Source organism: Numida meleagris, chromosome 6 (genome assembly GCF_002078875.1).
Source record: "Numida meleagris isolate 19003 breed g44 Domestic line chromosome 6, NumMel1.0, whole genome shotgun sequence".
Lineage (NCBI taxonomy): Eukaryota > Metazoa > Chordata > Aves > Galliformes > Numididae > Numida > Numida meleagris.
The window spans coordinates 12,898,412-12,912,390 of NC_034414.1; the positions used below are offsets into that span (position 1 = coordinate 12,898,412).

Here is a 13,979-nt window from a genome sequence, read left to right on the forward strand (position 1 = left end):
CTTTTTTTCCTAAAAAGTTCAGAACATACGCTGCTTTACATGATGTTTTATGTTCAAAATAAATGAAAGCCAACAACAGCAGCGCCCGCTTCAGTTGAAAATTACGCAATCAAGGACCCAGAGATGTTATAAAACATTACACATGCCTCCAATAAACTTACACAAAGAATAGAGCTCTTAAAGGTCTGGAAGCATGGTTTAAGACAATAAATAATAGGCTAAAATACACAAAGCATCTGGCACCCAACTCTTCTCGTGTATCAGCGCAAGTCAAGTATTATATGTCTCCCTCTATAACTTAAAGAAGTGTTAACTATTTTAATCATGTGGTCATTCTAAATGAAGCACTGAAACAATCACGAGCAGGAAAAAGTATCCATTACATGCTTTTCAGTCACAGGATTTGTTGCAATAATTCACGAAGCTCCTAACATTTTCATAACAAAGTAGTCACATCCTCAGTTTCACAGAAATGATCATGTCTGTGCCAACATTTTATCTTATGAATGTTTTCAAGCTCTGATTACCATATTTAGAAGAGAACCGAAACAAACCAATTAAGTTATTCCACCTCTCTGGTTTGCTGTTCTCAAACTTAAGGAGCAAATGCTTTGGTCAGAGTAATGGAATGATGGCTGTGATCGGTACTAGCAGGGAAGATTTTGCTCCTGACAGAGACAGATACAGCCAAGCTCCACACTGGTAATATGCACCATTACTTAGATGGCAAACATTGGAACACATGCTCTTGGAGTACTCAATAGAAGATGTTTTGTGAAAGGAAATAAATAAATGTAGCTGTACTCAACACGTCACGGTAAAGGAAGGAAGCAGCAAGTCTCTGTTCTTAAAAGGACTCAGTAGAACCTTCAGAAAAATGTACTGTCTGACTGAAAATAAAAATGAATTCTTTTCCAAGAGTCTTTGGATTATGCCAGGGAAAAAAAAGTTTATTTACAGGTATGTTAAAAAAATACAAACTACCAGAAAACAGGTAAGTGAATGAACAATAAATTCAAAAGCAGTATCATCTGTCCAAGGGAACACCTTAAGTAATATCTCTGACCACCGCTCTCTCAGAGAGGTTGACCAAGGTGGCAGGCTTCTTCTAAACGTCCTTACCTAAAAAACATGGCCTAAATCTTGCAAGAGTGGAAAAAAAATAAAATTTCAACACAGTGAGGACTCTCATGTCCATTAGCAAGCCTGCGGGAATTTGCCTTGTTTATCGTTCATTTTACATGATCGTGCACCTGTACCCAAAATACTACTGAGATGCTGACCATCATGAATGACTGGGAAACAAAGGGAACGCATCGAGGCTAGCTTAGATACTTACCTTCTGAGCAGGCAGCTACTCAAGAGCAGAACTGTAAGACTAACTTTCCCAAGTGGCTACATGGAAAAAGTTTCTAGTGCTTGTGTGTTGCTGTGACTGCTGCGTGACATCTGTCAACTTATAATCCATGGACTGACTGTGACAAATCAATTTTCAGAGACCAGCTGGTAGAAGTGAGCAGATTCAATGAACTGCGTTGGTCCTCAGTACTTTTCTCAACCTCTCCTCTCCCTATCCTCTTATCGTACACTTATGACCACCCACCCACACGGGAACGTGGCTACAAAATACAGCTTCTCTTCAAGACTGAAATTAAGCAAGCTTCTGCCCGCCAAAAAAAAAAAAAAGTTTGTTACTGCTGTCCTTTTAACACACCTCAGCTTTTTGAATCCTGTCTTCCAGATGTATCCAAAGCTGTATAATCCACTATTATACTAAAAAAACTATGTATTATCTGTTTAGCTATAATACTCCAACGCAGCCTTCCCCTTATCTCACATCCTTAAATAAGTTTATAATGTTTTTGGTTGCAAAGTATCACCTGCCACTGAAGTGGCAAAAAGAGAAAGAAAATAGCAACTGGAATTATCTGCTTTTACTGACCGCAAGTCATCTGTAATGCAACGGAAAGCTCAGCAATAACAGCAGAGCAGGAAGGTCCTAGGCTGGAGAAAGTGAGGATTTGCTCAAACATAACAACCATGGGCACAGAATCAAAGGAAAGAAGCTGCTTACCCTTGGAAAGCCAGAGGTACGCAGAGATCTCCAGCAAGATAACCTTGCCTCCACTGCCAACCCTTAAATGAGGTCTGGGAAGACGTGGATCCTGGCTCCACTCCTGCCAGTCACTCAGGCACACTGCATGCACCTGAGCTCCTCTGGGTTGGCCCTGCCTTCCCACCAGGTGCTCAATCACTGGTTCAAGCCGTGACTTAGCATTTCTGCCACATCATCTATGATAAAAATACCTATTTATAGCATCTGCAAGATACAGTTCAGAACAAAGACCCCAACCATGCAAAATCCTTAGCTTACTTTTTCAGCAACGATTCCCAAAAAAGCCCATTGCATCTTAACAAAACATTGCACTCACAAACTCTAACATGCCATTAGAGACTGCTGATACTGCAGGTGTTACAAACAGAACATGTTCTCCCACTGAAGAGGAGCGGCAACTATCGGTAGGGAAAAATGTAAATGTTTGTCTCAGGGTAGAAACTGCTAAGATTGCTATTTTCTGGAGTGCAGAATTAAGGAAAAAGGCAATAAAGCCTCATTTTGAAAGCAGCAAAATGGATAGGCTTGTATACAAGCAACTGAATTTCATGTTATAGTAAACTTGAACTGAAAAAAAATCACAATTAAAATGTAGTGGTAATGACAGCCTCGGGAATCAAGGATTTCCAGTGCAGCTTCCTATAAATAATCCACAAATGTCTCAGTTGAGGAGGGCAAAACATTTCATTAGGAATAGCCTGGTATCTGTAGCCAAAGCCATTCCTGTAATCCTGGTCTCTGCTGAGTCTGGTAACATTTAAAAGCCACCAGTACTCCGGTGGTTTGCCTATGCCTTCACTGCACACAAGGCAAATTACCAACCACAAGTCAAAGTTTTAAAACACCAGATGCAGCTAGCTTGGCATTAAAGGGTTATTAAGTCTCTAGAAGAGACCTGTGTGTGAAGGAGAGATAATTCTCTAATAAAAGACATGTTCTGAATTTCCATATGTATTGGTTTATAATACCTTGCAAGGCTTACTGGTTCCAACATGAGGGGGAAATAACTGTGATACTCAAGTTGCTAATAGCACTAGTTAGAATTGTAATGGTGTAAAATGGATTGGTTATGGCTCCTGTCAAGTTATGTTTTGTATTCACAGAATCACCTTACGGAGACCAATAAAAATGCTCTGTCCTGCCAGCTGACTGACTGTAAGCATGTGTAACATCAGTGTTAAATGAGAGATGAAGAATGGTTTAAAAAAATAAAAAGAAAGAAAGAAAAAAAAAAAGAAAAAAAGAGATTTACCTCTTCAGGAAACCCACTTAAGACAAAATATCTCCTCCTTGGACAAAATTAGGTCAGACTCCAGTCACTGACACAGAACCACACGGATGCTCTGGACTAGAAAAGGCAACTTCAAGCTCAGCCTTCAGAGACTCAGACATGTGAATAGTTCTGCTGTACTACTAAGAAGTGTGAAATGTTTCAGTATCTAAAGACAAACAAGAAAATGATGTGCAAGATCAGTCTCCTCAGAGAAGTAAATCTCTACTTTGAGACCTACCTTGAGAAGAGGGAAACTGATGTCTTACGGAGAAGGAAGTATCTGGCTGTGAGGAATGCTATGAATTCAATAGCACTGTTCGTGTTTGGTTTTAGTTTGTTGTGTGGGGGTTTTTATCTGGAGCATGGCCTCCAGAGAGAAAGACAAAACTGAAAGTGAAGATCCTTTTCTATCTCCACTTGCTTTGCTGCAGTCAGCCTACAAGCTGTGGAATATACCTTGGGTAAGAATCAGCAGTACTAAACTCTAGGACTCACTGGCCTGCTAACAGACATCTGCGTGACTAAAGGCCAGTGGAAGGAACCCAACACACGGATTGGGAGATACGTAGGAACAATAAGATAAAACATTCCATTTGTCTTCACCCTCTCCTCGAAGTGAGGTATGCGTTCATCCAAATGATTTCACTATCTGAATTCATTTCAGTTGTTCCCACTAATTAGGAGATAAGTAAACTATAGTGTTATTGTGCTCCTTGTGGCTGCTGTAGTTTCCACGGAAATAAATAGGAGGCATTATTTTTGGAGTAACTGACATGTACATTAAACAGTAGGTACACAATTAAACTCTCTATTAAGAAGCATGCCTCTGTTTCAATATAAAACAAAGTATGCACAAATTTACTGTTAGTAAACACAAATGGTCCTGCAAGATTTAACTGAGTCTTTTTGGGTGCAAAGTTTCAAGTCCCTGCTTCTAAGAATGCCCGAAACAATACGGGTAAGTTATGGAGAAAAAAAAATAGTGATCCCAAAGGAAGTACAGAGGAAGTAATTAAAGGTAATCAAAAGAATCCAAATGACATCCCCTTGACAAAAGACATTGCTTTCTATAACATTTTTAACTTCTGTCACAACTTTAGAGTACGTTTTTATTCACAGGCCAACATTAAATTTGTTGTAATACTTTTTGACTTGCTTTTGCCATGATCTCACTGGTCCCACAGTGCACATACTCTAATGACAAATACTTCCGAGCTTGATACAAAAAAAAAAAAAACAAAAAACCAAAACAAACAAAAAAAACCATTGTTTACAACATATGCATTACAAAGAAAATCTAAAATACTTGCTGGTATTTCCCAAAAACACCTTCAAATCTTCTAAAAAGTTTTGGAAGGACAATTTCCTTCAAGCATCCTGTTACTTAGCAGGCATCAATGGCCTGGAACGTCCCATGTCTTGCTCCTTTACCATTTATTTTAAGCAATTTTACACTTTACTGACTTAAGATCAGAGACTAGTGGTACTTCAGCATCAGTTTTTCAGTATCTAGTTCTTAATGACACATCACAGACATTATCTTCAGCTGTACTCCTTGAAAAGGCATACAGAGAACTTGCAGGATCTAGATAGACAGACTGGTTTCTAATTCAATAAATATGCATTTCAACAAGTAATGAATTCCCCGGTTCTTCACTATTAGTAACAAATGCATCATTACCTGAACAAACAGCTGTAAAACTACTGTTCTACCATTATTCACCATACATAGATACAGTACAAAAAAAGGAGTGGATAATAAGATACATTTAACCATCTGTAAAACCAGTGTAAACCTTCATACATAGGTTTTACAGATAAAAATATCTACCTTTACCAAAGCATACGTGCTTTGAGGATTTTCATGCTTTTGTTACAATTCATCTTGCATTAGTTTTGTTTGCCTTTTTCCCCCTCCTCCAGGTTTAGATGCAATTTTCCCAACTTCTACAACAATACATGGCTATACTACAAATTATGTCTAAGAGTTTATGCGTGGTAACTACTAGAAGATTAATTGTTATTATTTCGTCTTCTACATCTTGTTCTGTAGAAAGGTGTGCATGTAGAGCAAATAAGCTTGGTACACTGATGTTAGTAAATTTCCATACGTAAATTAGTTCTCAATTTCTCAACAAAAACATTTATTTCCTGCATCTCTCAGGGTCACATAAGAATAAATGACAGGATTTGCTCTCTGCCTACTTATAAATAGAAACACACTCTGCAAGATTGCTTATTGCATTTACTGTTTCTTAAAAGAACTGTGATGAAGGTAAAAGTAAATAGAAGCCTGAGATGTGATTCTTCCACTCTCTGAAATGGAAAAAACCTAAGTTTGTTGGACTTGTAGTTCCCAGGAAAATATCTATTAATATTGATTTTCCTCCCCAGTTTTAGTTATCTATCACATATCCGAGAAGCACAGTGTTATTTTTGTATTTAATACTGTAGCGCAACCATGCAATGTATTTAAAGTGTAATATGCATTGTCAGTATTCTAGCTTCCTGACTTCACCTGTTCCTTAATGACAGATACCTATACTGCAAAAAGTCTCAGTCATACCAAAAGACTATGCAAAGCTTCGGAAAATTCACAGGAAATATTTTGTATGTTTCATGCAGGTTCCAAACAGCATTTCGCAAGTAAGTTCATTAGGAATTCATTCTGCAAACCAGTTCATTAGGAATACAGAGTTTCAGAAATGGAGACTCCTTTAATAGATTCAGTCATGTCGTAAAGTTTACATCAGCTATTTCCTAGATTTCCTAGCAGTTCTAGAAACAAAGTAGTTGAAAAATGATGGGTGTGGATCTCAGGCTCAACAGGATGAATCAACTCTACTTCCTCTCCTGGAAAGAGACTCAGTTCACACCTGCGTTGAGAGAGTATCTGACCCACCAAGGAAAACCTAGCTGGTTCATAGTCATATTAGCATATCCAAAAAGAAACAAACCCATCTGCATAGGTCCAGAAAGCAGACTGTAACCCACAATTACGTTTCCCGAGTGCAAAAATTTCTCATAAAATTAAAGACATTTAGTCTTTTTCAAGACTTACAATTTCAGACTATACTACGGTGCCATCTTACGCTGTCAGCGCTCTATCCTCCGTCAGCTTCTTTAAGGAACATTCTTATCTTGCACAAAACCGCTGTCTTTAGAGTTCTGGGTGCTCGTCAGCACTTTTAATGAAACATGATCTGTGGACAGAGTGAGCAAAAGAACAATTTTAGTGAGATATAAATTATTCAAACATTTTAATTCAAGAAAACAAAGTAACTTAAGAAAATGGTGAATTAACTCTAGCTTTGTCATAGTTTATACATACAGACCTCAGCAGTGTCACTGTGGGCAAAACTACTGGGATGTCTGCACTTAGCAACTATCAGTAACCTTTCACTGAAGATTTCGAAGCCTATCTGAACCCCTGGCCTACCTGAAGTATCAGCTTTGTACAAAGGATTATGAAAATAGGTAACAACCGATACAAATTAATGCACATAAAATGTATTACATTTGATTAGCACTTCTACTACTCCTTGCTGTGTAAATCCAGCATCATATACAATATTTGTAGGAAAAAGGTCTAAACAGCCTTATTATACAGCACTGTTTGTTGGAAGATATTTATCTGATGCTCTATAATGAGGATCACTGTCTCCCTTTAATGCAAGTGAGTTATTTATACCTGAAGGATGAAACGGTGTCAAAACCAAGAATTACTGTTAATACATGCAGCAGCATCCACATGTCAGCTTAGTTATAAAAATGCTGAAGGTTGCACTAACAATTCTACTGACAGGAACAGTAGTAAAACATAGCATCTAACTAGTCAGATTGGTTCTAAGCCATTAAAATAGCGTGAAGAGCCAAAAAACTGCCTGAGCTCCACAGTAGGATAAAGAATCTTGTTGTGTTCCAGAGACATTAGAGACCATTGTCTTCCCTGCATATCATGGCTCACTTGCTACACGTATAAGGACCCTGCCACGTGCCTGCTGCCTGACAAGAAACAGATGACCAAATATCTCAAAGGTAAGGGAAAAGCCTTTTTTTGCTTCACTTTTTGATATTTTGAATCTCTTCCTGCTGTTAGATTGAACTTATTTATCAAACCATTATAAAAGCGGAGCCTGAAGGAAGTACTCACTATCTCCTCTGGCCTTGCTTTGCTAAAAGATAACACAAGTCAGCTCTTCAGTTCATAACTTTCACTTGCATGTTTTATTCGCAAGGAGTCTCAGATATCCTCTTAAGTAGAAACATGTTATATTCAAAAGCTAGAAATAAATTCTTTATTGCATCAGCTTAAACTCAGAATCTACACCCCATCATAAATTGACCCTACGGCCACATCAGTCATACTTGACTGTGGTCTACGCAGGAAAAGAAGCTAACCCAGTAAGAATTGCAACAAAAAAAGTTCTCAGTGATTTCAGCAGAGATGAGATTTCATTGTGAATATTAAAAAAAAAAAAAAAAAGAAAGAAAGAAAGATACCAATCAGAAACGTCTTCTGTGAAAGCCTATGGGCTGTAAGACTCTACGTATGCCTCTTCTTTTTGGCTCAGCACCACACAGGTCCAAGCAATTTGCTTAAGCAACTAACAGTCACCAAAACCTGAGAAAATCACCTCTTGGCAATATTTGTGGGCAACTTAAAGGATTCTACCTACTTGGTTTTACCTGTAGCATAGGATGTGACAAATTAACTGACCTTATTCTGCAAAGAGAAATTTCTTTTAACTTGTGCATTAGCTTCACTTCCTTTCTTAAATGAACTTAACTGCCCTGCGTATCTAATCTCTTCTGTTAACAAGCCCTAAATAGAGCAGACACCACAAAACTAAAACCTTGCTTCCAACAATCTAACTACTTGAGGGACTTAAATCTCTATATTTGACTGATGTCTTATGCAGAGATAGAAGGAGTCAAGGGATTTTTTTCCCACCCCTTCCTATGATGCAAGTCAGTGTAATTGCCCCTGCTGCAGCAGCATCTGCCTTTCCACATAGTGAAAAACATTCTGCTACATAATGGAATTGGGAGATCCCAGGAAAACAACACAAACTGCAACCACCACCAAAAAAACCAGCAACCAAATACACAAATGCTAAGCAACTCCTCTTTCCCTCCTGCCTTTTTTTTTTTTCCATGAGCAAACAAAGCCAAAGCAAATAAACATTCTTCCCAAACTAACTGCATGTCATAATGAAAAAGATGGAAAAAATCTCTTCCATTTCAAAGAAGTTTAGGTACATAAAAGCCAAATGCATTTATTTGCTCTCCTGCTCTGTACATTCATATTAGAAGATACATCCTATAATCACTCAAATTCACGTTTCTGTTGTGTATTCTATATTTATCGCACTAAATTGATGGTCTTGCTATTTAGAGGCTCTTGTTCTAGTTTTACAAGCATGACATCCAGTTGGCAACTCTCTACACCATAGCGAAAAACATTTTAAAGCCCAGCCCTTAAACCATAACTGTAAGGCTGAATGAGAAGTTAAAGAAATCCACACAAAAACCCACCAAAATACTACGAAGCATGATGTCCGTTCAATTACAGCAAAATGAATTATACAAGTGAACGCGATGCATTTACCTTCCTGCACATGCCTACTAAAAATCCCCGGGATTCATCATATACAAACATAAGCCAAGAGTTCTTGGATCCATTTCATTCACATTTGTGTCAACTGGCTAAATTTTTCCTGATCTGATTGGGAAGGCATTGAGTCCTCGAATAATCCTCAGCTTTAAATATACAACCATAATTCAAATATATCAATGAGAACGCTGACAAAAGTGCCCCTCCAAAGGAACAAATTGAGAATCAAGTGTAGGAAAAACAAAGTAATCTCTCTTACTTCAGATATTATACACAGTAAAATCCTGCACTCTTACGTATAAAACTTGCGCTGCAATCAGGGTGAGCTCTGGATCAACGCAGGATCTCAACGCTATCCATTAGCTATAGGACACACGCAGTAAAAATCATCTCAAGCTGCTTGATAAGAAATCAAACCCCAAATTGCTCCTTCAGTATATACAACGCTTATGATGTCAGAGCAGAGGGCAACACGGCCGCACTTCGCTTCAATCTCTAAGCCACCAGCACTCAACCCAACCCTCGGCTGCAAGCACTGGCCAATCAAGGTCCGAGAAGCAGCTGTTAGTCGCAAACAAGCTCCCAGGGCGCACGCGAAGCCGCCTCCCGTTGCAGCAGCAGCCGGCGGCCCCGCGCTTCGTTACCTACCGCGCCAGCCCCGCGCCGCCACCTACAGCCGCCAGCGCGGCTCACGGGCGGCGGCGTTCAGGAGAGCCCCGCGCAGCTGTTGCTGACATCGGGCCGTGGCGAACTAGCGGCTGCGCCCGCTTCGAGAGCAGCCTCCGCGAACTGCCCGCTCCTTCCCGAGCGAGCCCAGAGGAAGGCGCGCTGCGAGCCCCGCCCGCGGCCCCCCGCCCACCCTCCGGCTGCGGTGAGGCTGCACCTCTCCTCGTCCCGTCCTTCCCGGGGGGCCGGGCTGCCGCACCTCCGCCCGTGAGGCAGGACGAGACGAGAAGCGCGGCTCCAGGCACCGCCGCCCGGCCCGCCGCGGCGCGGCGCAGCCTTACCTCCCCTCCCCGGCTCCAGGCTCCGCCGCCCCTCCCGGCCTCGCACCTCAGGTGCGGAGGAAGCACAAAGGCAGAGCCGCTCGCTGCAGCTGGGCGGGTTCGGCGGCCCTCGACACGCGGCGCACCCCGGCCCCGCAGCGCACCGCGCCCACTCCTCAGCGCCCGCCCGGAGCCGCTACGGCCGTTGCAGCCGTCACAACTCGCCTCGCGCCTCTCCTGGCAGCAGCGCCCCCTCGCACGGCGGCTGCGGAGCGCCCCCGCGGCCCCCGGCAGACACACGTACACACGCGCGCGCCGCCGGCGGCGCGGACCCCTCCGCCAGACAGGAGCGGGGGGGGGAAAGGGGGGGGCAGGTGCCGATCGCGGGCGAGGAGCCGCCCGCCGCTCCCCTACCCGGGTGGCTCTGCGGCGCGGGATCCGCTCCCCGCTCCCGGCTCTGCAGACGCCCCCCGGGAAGAGCCGCGGGGCCGGCAGGCAGAGGCGGCGACGACAGCCGCCCCCTTCCCGGGGAAAGCTGGTCCCCTCCTTCTCCCTCGCTCGCCTTCTTTGCAGCGCGGCGGCTGACTGACAGCGAGCCGCTCGGCGGCCGCCCACGCGCACTCCTGTTTCCCCTCGCTCGGAGAGAGGGAGATGGCGAAGGTGAAAGCATGAATGAAAGCGGCGGCCGGGGGAAAGCCGGCGCTGCCGCAGCGAAGCCCCGCGGCCGGTCCCGTCCCCCGCTGCCCGCCACCTACGCTAAATGCCTCGCGGATGCGGCCCGGGTGCAGACGCCGTGCAGTCCTCGGGCGCTTGTTGCTGCCCCGTGCGCGTCGCCGAGGGAAGGGCGGTAGCATCCTCCGGACGCCGCGGCTCGCCGCGAGCGTTGCAGCTGAGGTGGCCGCTCCCGCCACCCGCGTTTGGGCGGGAAACCGCCCGCCGGGAGCGGGCAGGCGGCCCTCAGCACGGGCGGACCGAGGCTTAGGTGGAGGCGCAGCGGCCCATTCCACATCGATGAACGCGCTTTGCTGACGGAAGGCAGCCTGTTTCACACCAACAAAAACCCAGCACCTGGTGCCCGGGTGAGGAAACTCATTCTGATGCGATCAGGAGGAAAGGAGCTCAAAGGTGTACGTTCCCTTGGTTTTTCCAGTGATAACATTGTGCTATGGGACAGCCATGTCACAGTGTTGGTCCTCAGATCGGCCATCCCTTAAAAGCTTATAACTCGTTAAGCCCATACATCTCAACCTGTGGCTGGAGAGCACCATTTTCCACATACTCCATACTGATGGCACTGGTTTGTGGCACAAGCTTTCTGAAGGTGGTTCATCACAGGGTTCAGCATGCAGATAATGGGGGCCCACTGAGGCAGTGAAACTACCTCAGCGCCCACTCGCTGAAGGTCAGACATTGATTTAAGTTGCTTAGCATTTCATGTGTTTCCTCAGTAATTTTATTCACTGGAATCCTTTGCTGGAAAAGCAAATAGTGTTTCTCAATGTAAATCTCTCCTACCACTTAAATCGAATTTCTCCTCCTGAATATTCACTATTTTGTTACATGCCATTAGATATGTTGTTGCACTCTGCACTTGACATGCATCTGTTACACAATCCATAAACACTAGCATTTGTCCCACGAATCCAGACTCCAGTTCTGAGCTGCCTCACATCAGTATGCCTCCACAAATTCAATACCTGCCAGAGTGTTTATTTCAGCCCAAATTTTACCCTCTGAATTTAAAATCCATTTGGGACTCCTATGATTATTGTCTCAGTAATTTTTTTTATATGCTGCATTCCTGAAAACTGAGTGCATAATGAAACATTTTCAAGTTCTTTGCTGCAGAATAACAATGGTAAGATTATAATTTAGATGGGTCAGTGCAACTCTGTATGTATTTGTTTCTATTTTACGAGGCTCTTCTCTTCATGCTAATAGTCCAACATGACTCACCTACAGCATGTACCACTGCCACAGCTGTTGTAAACCTTCTTCTGAGTCAGAGAATGACTTTATGACCCAGAATTCTGGCACTGAGTACTATCCCAGTGATTTTCCCAATTAAGAGAGTATTGCAAGTCAGTATCAGTGCAGGGTGAATCAGAGTTTGATGTAAGAGGCAAAACTGGACTTATCTGTTACTGCTGGACTAGCTTGATATGCTCTCTCCTTCCAAAACTCAGTGGCTCAGAGAGACTCCTGCGGAACAGGGATTTAACTCTCCTCATTCCCAAATACTCCAAGCTACTGTGCCAGCTGTTTGCCACTCACTGCCATGGGGTGCACAGCAGCTCTGCAGGATCGGCCAGCAGCAGTGAATAGTTGTGGGGTAGCAAGACCCAAATAATTTTGAATAGCCAAATTTAGGTTCCCTGTAGTCTGCCAACTGCTTGCTACAGAGGATGTTGTGATCAGCCAGCTATTTTTCGTCAAATTTCAGAAGAAAAGGGGCCAACCTTTGGGGTCAGGTATAGTGCTGAGCCATAAGGGAGATTTCTTTTAACCTCATGTTGATAAATGCAAATCAACCTTACAGATGTAAACTCAGTGCAAGTTTTAGTTTTATGACAAGATAAACACACTAAGGCAAAGGTATTACCTGCATTTTGCAGTGGTGAGATGGATTCCTTTACCTATGTTTCACATTCAGCTAGACAGCTGACCTGTGCTAGCAACCATGACTTAACACCAGCCCAGTTTTCCTTAGAGTCAAGAGCAAGCATAGTAGAATCACAGACACTGATCTTTGTGGTTTTGTTCCCCAGGATCTGTGGTTGAGAGAGGAGGAACTGCTTTGTTCCACAAAAACCTTCTCCAAATGCCATGGTAATGCCCTCAGAAGAGTAATGAGCTTTTCACCTGCAGCTCTCATGTTTCCTTTTGCCACTCTCAGCTGTTCATTTTAAAAAAGGGAAACAGAGTCCCACTGACAATGTATCACATACAATAACACAGTTCCCAGTGGACCTTCACTGTCTAGGGAGAAAGTAATTCCTCATAAATAATGCAACAATTCTGGTTTCCTCTCCCAAAGGGCTCATTTCTTTCAAAATAGCAAAGCAGGCTGCATTTATCTGACCATGTTGATAAGTTTGGGTTGCATCCATTTTCTTTTACTTTGCAAGTTTAAGGAAACATTAGTCCTGCTTCCAGTGGCAAGCATCTAGTGGAACTTGGCAGGCTTCTACTTTTCCCTCTCATGGGATCATCAGCATATGTCTTATAAACAGATCTCATCTCAACTAGAAATGACAAAGAAAGATGCTGAAGTTCATTGTGCATTGATGAAAGAAATATTTTCATCTCAGCTCAGTAGTTCTGCATCAGGTATACAAGGTCTTACAAAAGACCTTCTTAAATTGTATTAGGGACAACTCATATTTGGCTTAAAACTCAGGCTATGTCTACCCATCTTTGTTCCATCCTGAGGTGAAGCAACAAAGAAGTGGAGGAGATGAACTTACTATGGCCAAGCATCCTCTTCTTAAACTATCAAGATCAGGTTCTTTGGTCATGGAAGGCTTTTTTTCCCCATAAGAAGTTACTCCAAAAATACTGAAGCATAGCATTCATAGTTAAGAATATTTTGGACTGTGTCCTACTAGGTCTGTTGTATTTTCTCTAAGTATATTTTTGTATAAGAAGTAGATAGGTGTTCATGGATCCAGACAAGATGCATCTGAGAATGCTAAGGTAGTGGCTTATGTCAGTACAAAGTTGTTCCCTGTCTTTGAAACACTATGGCAACTAGAAGAGACTCCTGGAGAAAGATAAATGTGATGTACATGTTAAAAAGAGGACAAGGAGGAAGATTTGGGGAACTGCAGGTTGGTCAGCCCTACATCTACCCTTAAAAAAACTTGTGAAAGAAATTCACCTGAAAGCAATTCCCAGACAAGTAAAAGAAAATATAGTGACTGTATATAGCAATTAGAAAGAACAATGTGAGGGAAAGTAGTGTTATAAAAGAGGTAAAAGGACCAG

The 13,979-nt window shown here is 42.8% G+C and overlaps 1 protein-coding gene across 14 annotated transcripts in view; it reads right to left on the bottom strand.

The window, feature by feature from the left end:
* The window catches only part of PTPN5 (protein tyrosine phosphatase, non-receptor type 5), a 92,221-nt gene extending 78,450 nt beyond the window's left edge, over positions 1–13,771 (bottom strand). For 3 of the 14 annotated variants that reach the window (XR_002440192.1, XR_002440193.1, XR_002440194.1), the window contains exons 1-2: positions 10,014–10,183; positions 6,451–6,592 (exon numbers count right to left, since the gene is read on the bottom strand). The gene's annotated coding sequence lies outside the window, so the exon portion shown is untranslated. Of the gene's footprint in view, positions 1–2,074; positions 2,170–6,450; positions 6,593–9,302; positions 9,593–9,654; positions 9,975–10,013; positions 10,185–10,747 lie in introns of those variants that run through there. The other 11 variants (XR_002440191.1, XR_002440190.1, XM_021401450.1 and 8 more) reach the window with 8 other exon arrangements.